Here is an 11,039-nt window from a genome sequence, read left to right as displayed (position 1 = left end):
TTACTTAATAAAATAGAAAAATAATAAAGACCCATTTGGAGAATCAAGAGGTAAATTATCTCAAGGGAAATAAAGGGAAAATGGGAAGAAAAGGAAGAAGGAAAAAGGAAAAACAATACTGTATTTGTAAAGATATTACTAAGTAGTAATCATCAAAATAATTTGGAAGTGATTTAAAAAGAAAAGTGGTTTAATAGTAGAGTGGATTAGCTAGCCAACATTGGGAACAAAGGGACATAGTGTCTTTGTGTTCAGGAAAAAAAAAATCATTTACTGGGGTATTGACTCTCTATTTGCCAAAAAAAAATATCTATGGAAAAAAATTGACCTGGAATGTGAAATTTTATACTTACACCAGCACCTTGTGTCATACCAGAATCTGAAAAGCAAATGGATAAATGATTTATAGATGAAAGACATAGAAATATTGACTAAAGGTTCTACTCGGCTTAGCAGCCCTTCTTTCTCCACAACAGTCATCTACAACACCCCAACAAACATATCGCAGGGACCCAGAGTTTGCATTGATCTTGGCACCACTTACTCCTGTGCATGAGTCTTCCAATATTGGAAAGTGGAGATCATTGCTAATGACAAAGGAAATGGGACCACCTTCAATTATATTACCTTCAATGACACAGAAAGTTTAATTGGTGATGCTGTAAATAATCAAATTGCAATGAACCCCACGAACACAGTCTTTGATGCCAAACATCTGATTCGTTGCAGATGTGATGATACAGTTGTACAATCAGACATTAAGCATTGGTCTTACATGGTGGTGAATGAAGCAGGCTGGTATGGTCCAAGTGGAGTACAAAGGGAAGACCAAAAGTTTGTATCGAGAAAAATTATCATCTATAGTCATGACCAAGAAGAAAGAAATTGCTGAAGCTTACCTTGAAAAGATTGTCACAAATGCTGTTGTCACAGTACCAGCCAGGTTCAAAGATTCTCAATGACAGGCCACCAAAGATCCCGGGACCATTGCTGATCTCATTGTGCTATGAATCATCAACAAGCCAACTGCTTCTGCTATTGCTTATGGCTTGGACAAAAAAGTTGGTGCCAAGAGAAATGTGCTGATCTTTGACTTTGGAGGTGGTACATTCAATGTCACCATCTTTACCATTGAGGATTGTATTTTTGAAGAAAAGTCCACAGCTGGGAATACCCACTTGGGTATTGTAATAGGTATAGGCTTTAAAAGTGTAAAAGCAGATTTGTGCAAGCATATTAGGGAAAGCCTTTGCTGGAAGTCATGGACATTCTGTGTAGAATGCAGGGGGTAGAGAGGAGAGAGCTAAGCAACAGACATTGCTGTTTTGAGAGAGGTTTGGAGCAGAAGTGCAATCAGCAGTCCCTATTTGACCTGAAATCTTAGAGATTGGTGAAGGTTGTAAAGGCTGAAGATATCATCTTGCAAGTCAATTCTGACTAGGGACGAGGCCTGTGTTCTGGTGCAAAGTGTGCAGACATCTCTCCCTACCTGGTTATTTTTAGATCATTGGCTGTGGAGGAGTTGGTTCCTGGTATCCTGAAGACATCTCTGGATCAGTTGTGAGAACCCAAACCCGAACCCTCTTCCTCATGTCCTTAGCCAAGCTATCAAACCTGGCAGAAAACAGGTTGGTTAAGGTACTTACCCTATTGACTCCAGTCCTGGTCAGTTAGACATAGTTTTACCTCGCCCCCTCTCCTATCCTCTCAAATTACAATTAAACTGTTTCTCTGTTTTGTTTTCTTCATACCTTAAAGTTCTCATAGTGTGTGTATTTGTTATACTCTGTGTTTATCCCAGGCTAGGTGGAACAGGGTGACAGTTAAGGTCTAACTGTCAGTTCTGTCAACACTCATTTCCAAACAGCTAAACCCATTTTCCCTGGCTTGTTAAGTCCCCACCTATTGTCCATTCCTGTCTCCTACTCGCCCTTCTGAACCCATATAAATATTTAAGTTATCTTCCCCTGTTTTTCCCATAAGAGTAGTGAGGACTTTGACAATCACATGACTAACCATTTCATTGCTGAGTTCAAGTGAAAACACAATAAGGACATCAGTGAGAACAAGAGGGCTATCTGCCATCTGCGCACCACTTGTGAACATGCAAAGTCAACCCTTTCTTCCAGTACACAGGTGAATATTAGATTGATTCCCTCTATGAAGGTATTGACTTCTATATCTCTATCACCCAGGCCAATTTCAAAAGCCATCCTCTTCTATGACACACTGAACACCATGGAAAAGACCTTCAGATGTGGCAAGCTAGATAAATCTCTGATTCATGACATTGTCTTGGTGGGTGGCTCCAAGACATTTGGGATCCCCCAAATCCAGAAGCTTTTGCAGAACTTCTTTAATGAATGGCAAGGAGCTCTAGGAGAATATTAATCCTGATGAGGCTGTTGCATATGGTGCAGCTGCCCAGGCTGCCATCTTGTCTAGGGATAAATCTGAGATATACAGGACTTGCTGGTACTTGATGTCACTCCTCTTTCCCTTGTAATTGAAACTGCTAGTGGAGTCGTGATAATTCTGATCAAATGCAATACTACCATTCCCACTGGCAGAAGCAAATTTTTCTCTCCATTTTGTCACTTTTTTAACATCATCTCTCAGTGACTTAGAGGTCAAATACCACTGAGTAAATTTAGGTATACATAAGACTTCAGAGAAAGGAAGTTAAAGAACCAAGGAACCAACGAGACAGGAAACTGATTCCACAGGCACTGCCCCTTCCCCAACCCACCCCCCAACAGCCAAGGCAAATTAAGAAATTATGGCAATTTATATCTCTTAGTTGTGTGGTGATAATTGTAATGTAAGTGTAATTCCCTTAATTAAGAAGAGATTACATCAGTGACAATTATTGGTGATATCGATACGAATAACCAATAGGGGTGAATACCCCTTACAACAGTTGTATGGGAGTTACCACATTTGTATCATGAATTTTAGAGCCATCTGCTCTACAATTGCATTTTAAGAAACTCTAGACTTTATGATTTGCTCTCTTTAAGAATTGAGGCCATGGGCAGCTAGGTAGCTCAGTGAATTGAGAGCCAGACCTAGAGATGAGAGTTCCTAGGTCTCACACTTCCTAGCTGTGTGACCCTGGGGAAATCACTCAACCCCCATTGCCTGGTCCTTACCACTCTTCTGCCTTGAAGCCATGTTATGAAGAAGTGAGGCAAACTTGGTTAAAGGAGGGATAAGGCTGATATATGTGATAAGATGATAGGAGGAGGAATGAAGGGGATAGCTGAGTGTAGGGAAGGGATGAATGAAGTGGTATATGATGGAAGGTAAGGGAATGAATGGGAGTATACAGGGGGGCAGCTCAAACAGGCTTATTCACTGAGGCTAGAGACAGAGGTACTGGTAGGAAATAGGCTGAGTTCTTTAGGCAGGGAAAGTATCTCTATGATACAAAAGGAGTTGAGGCCAGTCAGAAATGTTTAGATCAAAGCAGGGGTTTCTCTTGTTAATTTCTAAAGTCCCTTGAGGGAGGAGTCAAAGGCTCCTCCCTGGCAGTGAAATTGATGTCTGCAGGAAGTCTCCACTAGGAACTTCTTGCACAAGATGGATGCCTAGGTTTCCCTCAGGAAAATAAAAGGAAAGAAATTCTCCTCTCTTCAGCCTTTGCCTTAATCTTCAATACTAATCCCAATACTATACAAATTATTTGATATGATAAGCAAAGAAGGAGTCCTACCAAATTACTTTTATGACACAAATATGGTACTGATTCCAAAGCCAGGGAGATCAAAAACAGAGAAAGAAAACTACAGACCAATCTCCCTAATGAACATAGATAACATAATAAAAATGACAATTCTACCCAAATTAATTTACCTATTTAGCGCCATACCTATCAAGCTACCAAAAAACTTCTTTACTGAATTAGAAAAAACTATAACAATGAACATATATGCAAAAATCTTAAATAGGATATTAGCAATAGGGGTCAAGTGACTTGCCCGAGGTCACACAGCTGGAAGTGTCTGAGGCCAGACTTGAACCTAGGACCTCCAGTCTCTAGGCCTGGCTCTCAATCCACTGAGCCATCCAGCTATGGTAAAATTCAAATGCAATGGACTTCTGTACCAGCAGAAAGCAATGACACAGGACAGCTCTGAGGGATTTATGGTAAAGAACGCTATCCACATTCAGAGGATGGACTTCAGCAGAGGAAACATATAAGAAAAACAAATGCATGAACGCATGGGCTGAGGAGGACATGACTGGGGATGTGGACTTGGAACAACCACACCAATGCAACTAACAACAACTTGGAAATAGGTCTTGAACAAGGACACATGTTAAAACCAGTGGAAATGTGCATCGGCTATGATTGGGGGAGAGTGGGGGGGTGAAGGGGAAAGTAGGAGCATGAATCATGTAACCATATTAAAAATGAATATTAATAAATGATTAAAAAATTTACAAAAATACAATCATGGAATTTTTGTTTGTTAGATTGTTGATATGGTCAATTATGTGGATGGTTTTCCTAATGTTGAGCTATCCTTCCATTCCTGGTATAAATCCCACCTGATCTTGGTGGATGATCTTCTTAATTACTTGCTGGAGTCTTTTTGCTAATATTCTATTTAAGATTTTTGCATCTATGTTCATTAGGGAGATTGGTCTATAGTTTTCTTTCTCTGTTTTTGATCTCCCTGGCTTTGGAATCAGTACCATATTTGTGTCATAAAAGGAATTTGGTAGGACTCCTTCTTTGCTTATCATATCAAATAATTTGTATAGTATTAGGATTAGTTGCTCTTTGAATGTCTGATAGAATTCACTTGTGAATCCATCAGGCCCTGGTGATTTTTTCTTAGGGAGTTCTTTGATGGCTTGTTCAATTTCTTTTTCTGATATGGGATTATTTAGGTACTCTATTTCTTCTGCCCTTAATCTAGGCAATTTTTAGTTTTGTAAATATTCATCCATATTTCCTAGATTTCTATATTTATTGCCATATAATTGTGCAAAATAATTATTAATGATTGCCTTAATTTCCCCTTCATTAGAGGTGAGGTCTCCCTTTTCATCTTTGATACTGTCAATTTGGTTTACTTCTTTCCTTTTTTTTTATTAGATTGACCAGTACTTTGTCTATTTCATCTGTTTTTTCAAAATACCAGCTTCTAGTCTTATTTGTTAATTCAATAGTTTTTACTTTCAATTTTATTAATTTCTTCCTTGATTATTAGTATTTCTAATTTAGTTTTCATCTGGGGATTTTTAATTTGTTTGCTTTCTAATTTTTTAAGTTGCATGCTGTTATGATGATAATAACTGATAGTTTGGAGAAGCAGATAAATGTTTTCAGGACCAAATATAGCTTTAAGTAAAGAGCCCTAGATTGACAGATTACAGTGAGGAAAGGAGGGGGTAAAACACTCCTGAGTCTCAAACCCCTCCCCCTCTAACTGTTTCTGCTTCAGTTGGTAATGAAGATAGGAATAAGATTCTTCTGGTGAGTTTCTGTTACGGCTGAAACCCCAATAATGTTTCTTTCTTAAATTTATATTCCTCTCAGGTCAGTTAGAGGAGATATATATAGAAATTATTTATCTAACTGTTGAGGACAGAGGAGATCTTAAACTGGCAGCCAACAGGATTCAATCTGGAAGTTCAGACTGAATTGTAAGTATCTTCCAAATAATTATCAGGCACAGATTTGAAGGTAAAAAGTTATATTAGGAATTAACAAGGAAAATTAGAGAAGTTAATGAAGGTATATTGAATAAAGGAAAGGTGACCCTAAACTGTTAAATTGATGCTCCTTCCCCTTCATCACTGGAGGGATGAAACATTTAACTAAAACTGGCTCTCTTGCTATAGATAAGTATCTTACTCTCTATTTACTAAATAATTATATAATTATATTAATGAAGAATAGTACTAACAAATAGGCTAATCCTATGAGTAGAAATCACTAGCTTATGCTACAATGGTTTCTCAGGAGAAACCCCAAGTCAGGAGAATCAAACAGAGTATTTGCTCACATCCAATCCCACAAAATTACTGTCTTCAACCCTTCTCAACTGCCCCTCACTCAAAGTTCTCCAGGGAGGTCCCCTGGAATTCTGGGTGAGGCTCTCCCTGTACCTTTGCAGGGATTCCATGCTTTGCATCTGCACACAACAATCCCAAATTCCTTAATCTCTGCCTTCCTAATTTGTTAATATATGCACTCAAGGATATAAATTTCCCCAAGTAGTACCTTGACTGCATCCCACAGAGTTTGGTAGGATGTCTCATCATTGTCATTCTCTTCAATGTAATTGTTGACTGTTTCTATGATTTCTTCTTTGACTAATTGATTTTGGAAAATCATATTATTTAATTTCCAATTACTTTTTAATTTGTCTGCCCAGGTGCCCTTACTGATTATTATTTTTATTGCATTATGATCTGAAAAGGTTACATTTATTATTTCTGCTCTTTTGCATTTGTTTGCAAAGTTTCTATGCCCTATAACATGGTCAATCTTTGTGAATGTACCATGTGCAGCTGAAAAGAAGGTGTATTCCTTTTTGTCCCTATTTATTTTTCTCCACATATCTATTAAGTCTGATTTTTCTAAGACTTCATTCACCTCTCTTACCTCTTTCTTATTTAATTTTTGGTTTTATTTATCTAGATCTGAAAGAGGAATATTTAGGTCTCCCACTAGTATGGTTTTACTATCTATGTCCTTCTTGAGCTCTGCCAGTTTCTCCTTTATGAATTTGGTTGCTATGCCACTTGGTACATACATATTGAGCAGTGTTATTTCCTCATTTTCTATACTACATTTAATCAGGATGTGATGACCTTCCCTATCTTTTTTAATCATATCTATTTTTACTTTGGCTTTGTCAGAAATCATAATTGCCACTCCAGCCTTCTTTTTCTCATTTGATGCCCAAAAGATTTTACTCAAGCCCTTTACCTTAAACCTGTGTATGTTCACCCGCCTCATATTTCTTTCTTATAGACAACATATGATAGGGTTTTGGTTTTGAATCCACTCTGCTATTTGCTTCCGTTTTCTGGGCAAGTTCATCCCATTCACATTCAGAGTTATAATTATCAGTTGTGAATTCACCAACATTATGGTATCCTCTCCTAGTGCTATCTCTTCTTCTTACACTATTTCCTTTTAAACCAGTGGTTTGCTTTAAGCCAGTAACCCTTATCTCCTCCCTTGATTTACTTCCCTTTCTACCCCCTCCCTTATTGTTCACCTCTTTTTATTTTTGAAGCCTAATGAATTCCCTCCCCCTTCTTCTCCCCTCCCTTTTTTTGACCTCCTCACTCCCCTCCTCCCCTTGGTTTATCCCTTCTGACTTTCTCAGTAGTTTTAGATAGAGTTTTATATCCCAATGGATAATATAGCTACTCTTCCCTCTCTGGGTTAATTACACTGAGAGTAAGGTTTAAATATTATCTCTTTATACTCTCTTCTTCTCCTTTCTATAATAGTATTTGTCCCCTTCCCTTCCCATGCCCTCTTTGTGTGTAATAGAATATCCTATTTTTCTTATTCACTGAAGTTTCTCTTGGTGTCCCCTACTATTCACCCCCCTTTTTCCCACCCCCATATCATCTTAGACCATATAGTACTCCAACCTCTCCCTATGAATTATTCTTCTAATTAGTATAATAGTGAATACTATAATAATGAATAGAGTTCACTACAGAGTATTATACATATCATTTCTCCATATAGGAATATAAATAATTAGAACTATTGAAGCCTGTAAAGAGGCAAATTATAAAATATGAGTTTTCTTTCTTTCCCTTCTGTTTCTTATTTACCTTTTCATGTTTCTCTTGATTTTTGTTGTTGGATATCAAACTTTCCATTTAGTCCTGGTCTTTTTCTGTGCAAATACTTGGAAATCTTCTATCTTCTTGAATGCCCAAACTTTCCCCTGGAAGTATATAGTTCATTTGGATGGGTAGTTGATCAACAGTTGAAGACCCAGTTCTCTTGCCTTTCTGAATATCATATTCCAAGCCTTGAGGTCTTTTAGTGTGGATGCTGCCAGATTCTGTGTGATCCTGATTGTTGCTCTTTGATATTTGAATTGTCTCTTTCTGGCTTCTTGTAAGATTTTTTTCTTTTAATTGGAAGCTCTTGAATTCATCTATTATATTCCTGGGAGCTTTCTTTTGAGGGTCTAGTGTAGAGGGTGATCTATGAATCCTTTCAATGTCTATATTGCCCTCTTGTTGTAGGACTTCAGGGCAATTGTGCTGAAAAATTTCTTTTAGTATGGAGTCCAAATTTCTATTATTTTCTGCTTTTTCAGGAAGTCCAATGATTCTCAGATTGTCTCTTCTAGACCTGTTTTCTTGGTCTGTCACTTTCTCATTGAGATATTTCATGTTTCCTTCTATTTTATCACTTTTGACTTTGTTTTATTTGTTCTTGCTGTTTTGAGAGATCATTAGCTTCTAATTGCTCAATTCTAGCCTTTTGGGACTGGTTTTCGGTCATAATCTTTTGGTTTTCCTTTTCAGTCTGGTCCTTTCTGGTCTTCAATTAACTTGCCTCACTTTCCAATTGTGAAATTTTGCCTTTTGAACTGTTATTTTCTTGTCAGATCTTTTCCATATTTCTCATCATCTCAGATTTCAAAACTCTCCAATGGCTTGTGACCAGTTTTCATTATTTTGGGAAGTTTTGGATGTGATTACTTTTTTTTTCTCCTCTGATGTTTGCTCTGTTGTCTGGATTTTTTCTGTGTAAAACTTGTCGAGTGTTACAGATTTCTTCTTGATGATCTTTCTCTTTTGGGGTTCTTGTCTCTGGCTTGCCATTGTTAGCCCTGGGCCCTCTCAGGTTTATCCTCACACTCAGGGTTTGTCTGTGCTCTTTAGGCTCCTGAAGTCTCAAGTCTAGTTGTTCTCTGGGTCGAGCCTTCTGGTTGTCCTCTTGCTTGTTACTCTGTCCAAGGCTCCTTTAACTGTCTCAGGGCTCTGTTTCCACAGTTGTGTACTCCACTGCACTGGGTCCCCACTCAAGGTCCTCCCCTGAGCTCAAGATCTGAGTTCACTCCTGGGCTCATGATCTGTGGACTCAAGAGCCTGTGCTTGAGTCTGAGCTCAGGGTCTGTGTTCAAAATCCACGCATTCTTAGCCTCTTGGGGTCTTAAGTCTTGTTGCTCTCAGGAGCAGGCCCTGGTGACCCCACATAGCTGCCAAGAACTTAATGGGTTCCCAAAGCTTGCTCTAGCTCTTGTGCGCTGGCATTGGCACTGTAGGTGGCATGGGGTGAGGGAGGGGGTTGCTCAGCTTGCGTTTTAGTGAGAGCTCTTTTACCTCCTTATAGCATGGAAATGCCCCAATCCCACATACCTTCAACGCTGCACCCTGTTGTGGAGTCCCTTCAGTCCTCTGGATTTGTTTTTATGTCTTTTTGAAGAGTCCTATCTGTTTCTGTTAGGAGAGGTTAAGCAGCTGCTTTTTACTCTGCCTCCATCTTAACCTGGAAGTCTCTTTATGTCTCTTAAAGTCATTCAATTCCAGTTCCCCAAATTTAATTTTTAAGGAATGATTTTTTTTCTGTGAACATTCAAATCTCCTTTTTCATTTTGACAATCATGCAGTTATTTTCTTCTTCCATTGCTTTCATTTTGTTTCCCCATTTTTCCTTTGCCTCTCTTAATTGATTTTTTAAGCTCATCTAGAATGTGAGACCAGTTTTCATTTTTCTTTAATGCTTTGTGGGTTTTTTGTCTTTTTTTGCTTTGATTTCAGTGTCCCCTTCTGTGTTTGTACCTTGCTTATTTCTGTCTTCATAATTTTTTCCTATGGTTAGGTGTTTTGGTTTGGTTTGGTTTTGGTTTGTTTGCTCATTTCTGTAAGCTGTTTTTTTTGCCTTTCAATTTTATCTTAAAGTTTAGCCCTGTTCTCAGGATATTCTCAGGATAGAGAAGGTTCTTTTAAACTTCAATCATCCCCTGAGACTGCTGATAGCTTCAGAGTTCAAAACAATGTGAGCCCTATGCGTGGGTTCAATGTCAATCCTCAGGCTTGAACAGGGGTTTTTGGTCTTCCTCTGGGATTGATCAGGTCAGGTACACTTTGAACTGCCTTGCTGTGGGGATTATAATTTTGACTTGAAATTTGGAGTGGGCTAACTCAGTCTGGGCTCACAACAACCAATGTACTGTGGGTTGTTTTGTGGTGGGACTCAAGGCCTTACTCTGGGCTTAAATAGAACATTCAAGCTACAAAGACTGCTTCACGTTGGGGTTTGAGACTGCATTACAAGCTTGGGTTGTAACTCCCAGCCTTACTCTGGGCTTTTAATAGATTAATAGTGCCATGGAGACCGCCTTCCACTGGGATTCTAGACCTTAATCCAAGCTTGAGCTAGGAATTAGAACTTTACAGAGTATTTCTAGGGTTGAACTACTGTTGGTACAGACAAGGTCTCAGGGTCTGGATGGTAGCTTTGGCCCAGGTTCAGAACTTGGAACAGTAGAGGTGCGTTGAAGAGCTTGTTGTTGGCTTGTGCAGGTAGTCTGTGGTGTAGCTACCTGAAAGTTGTGCTCTCCTCTTATTTCAGTGAAACAGACCCTCTCTGCCTACCTTTCAAATTGTTCTCTGCATGAAAGATATTTCACTCTGTCCCCTTGTTGGTTCTTTCACTTGTGAATATTGAATTAACTCTCCCCTTGTCTAGTTTTACCTAATCAAATCACGAGCTTAAAGTACCCCTACTTGACATTAAGAGAGTACACAAGTCAGCTTACACCTCCAAAGGTCATTGCCATCCACTTGGGCAGTACTAGCCAAATTGAAAGACTGTAATTGCTTCCCATAAAGTTTGGGAATGACAGGAAGTGATGTAGAGAAAATTTCTTTAAAAGACAAGCTCAAGGATTCAGTCATTCTCTCTGTGTTGGTGAACTGGACTAGAGGAGGAGACTGTTTCCCTGGATCTTGACTTGGATTGTGGTGGTGAGTGGAGTGATTCCTTCCTTTGTTCTTTGGTGAGGAGACTCTCTCTGCTCATGGTGCTCCTG

At 38.8% G+C, this 11,039-nt stretch overlaps 1 pseudogene; it reads left to right on the top strand.

Moving 5' to 3' along the window:
* The first annotated feature begins 409 nt into the window (after window positions 1-409).
* On the top strand, window positions 410-10,824 carry LOC123246471 (annotated as a pseudogene).
* Window positions 10,825-11,039: the final 215 nt, after the last annotated feature.

This window comes from Gracilinanus agilis, chromosome 4, assembly GCF_016433145.1.
Source record: "Gracilinanus agilis isolate LMUSP501 chromosome 4, AgileGrace, whole genome shotgun sequence".
Taxonomy (NCBI): Eukaryota; Metazoa; Chordata; class Mammalia; order Didelphimorphia; family Didelphidae; genus Gracilinanus; species Gracilinanus agilis.
This window is presented reverse-complemented; position numbering and strand designations above follow the sequence as displayed.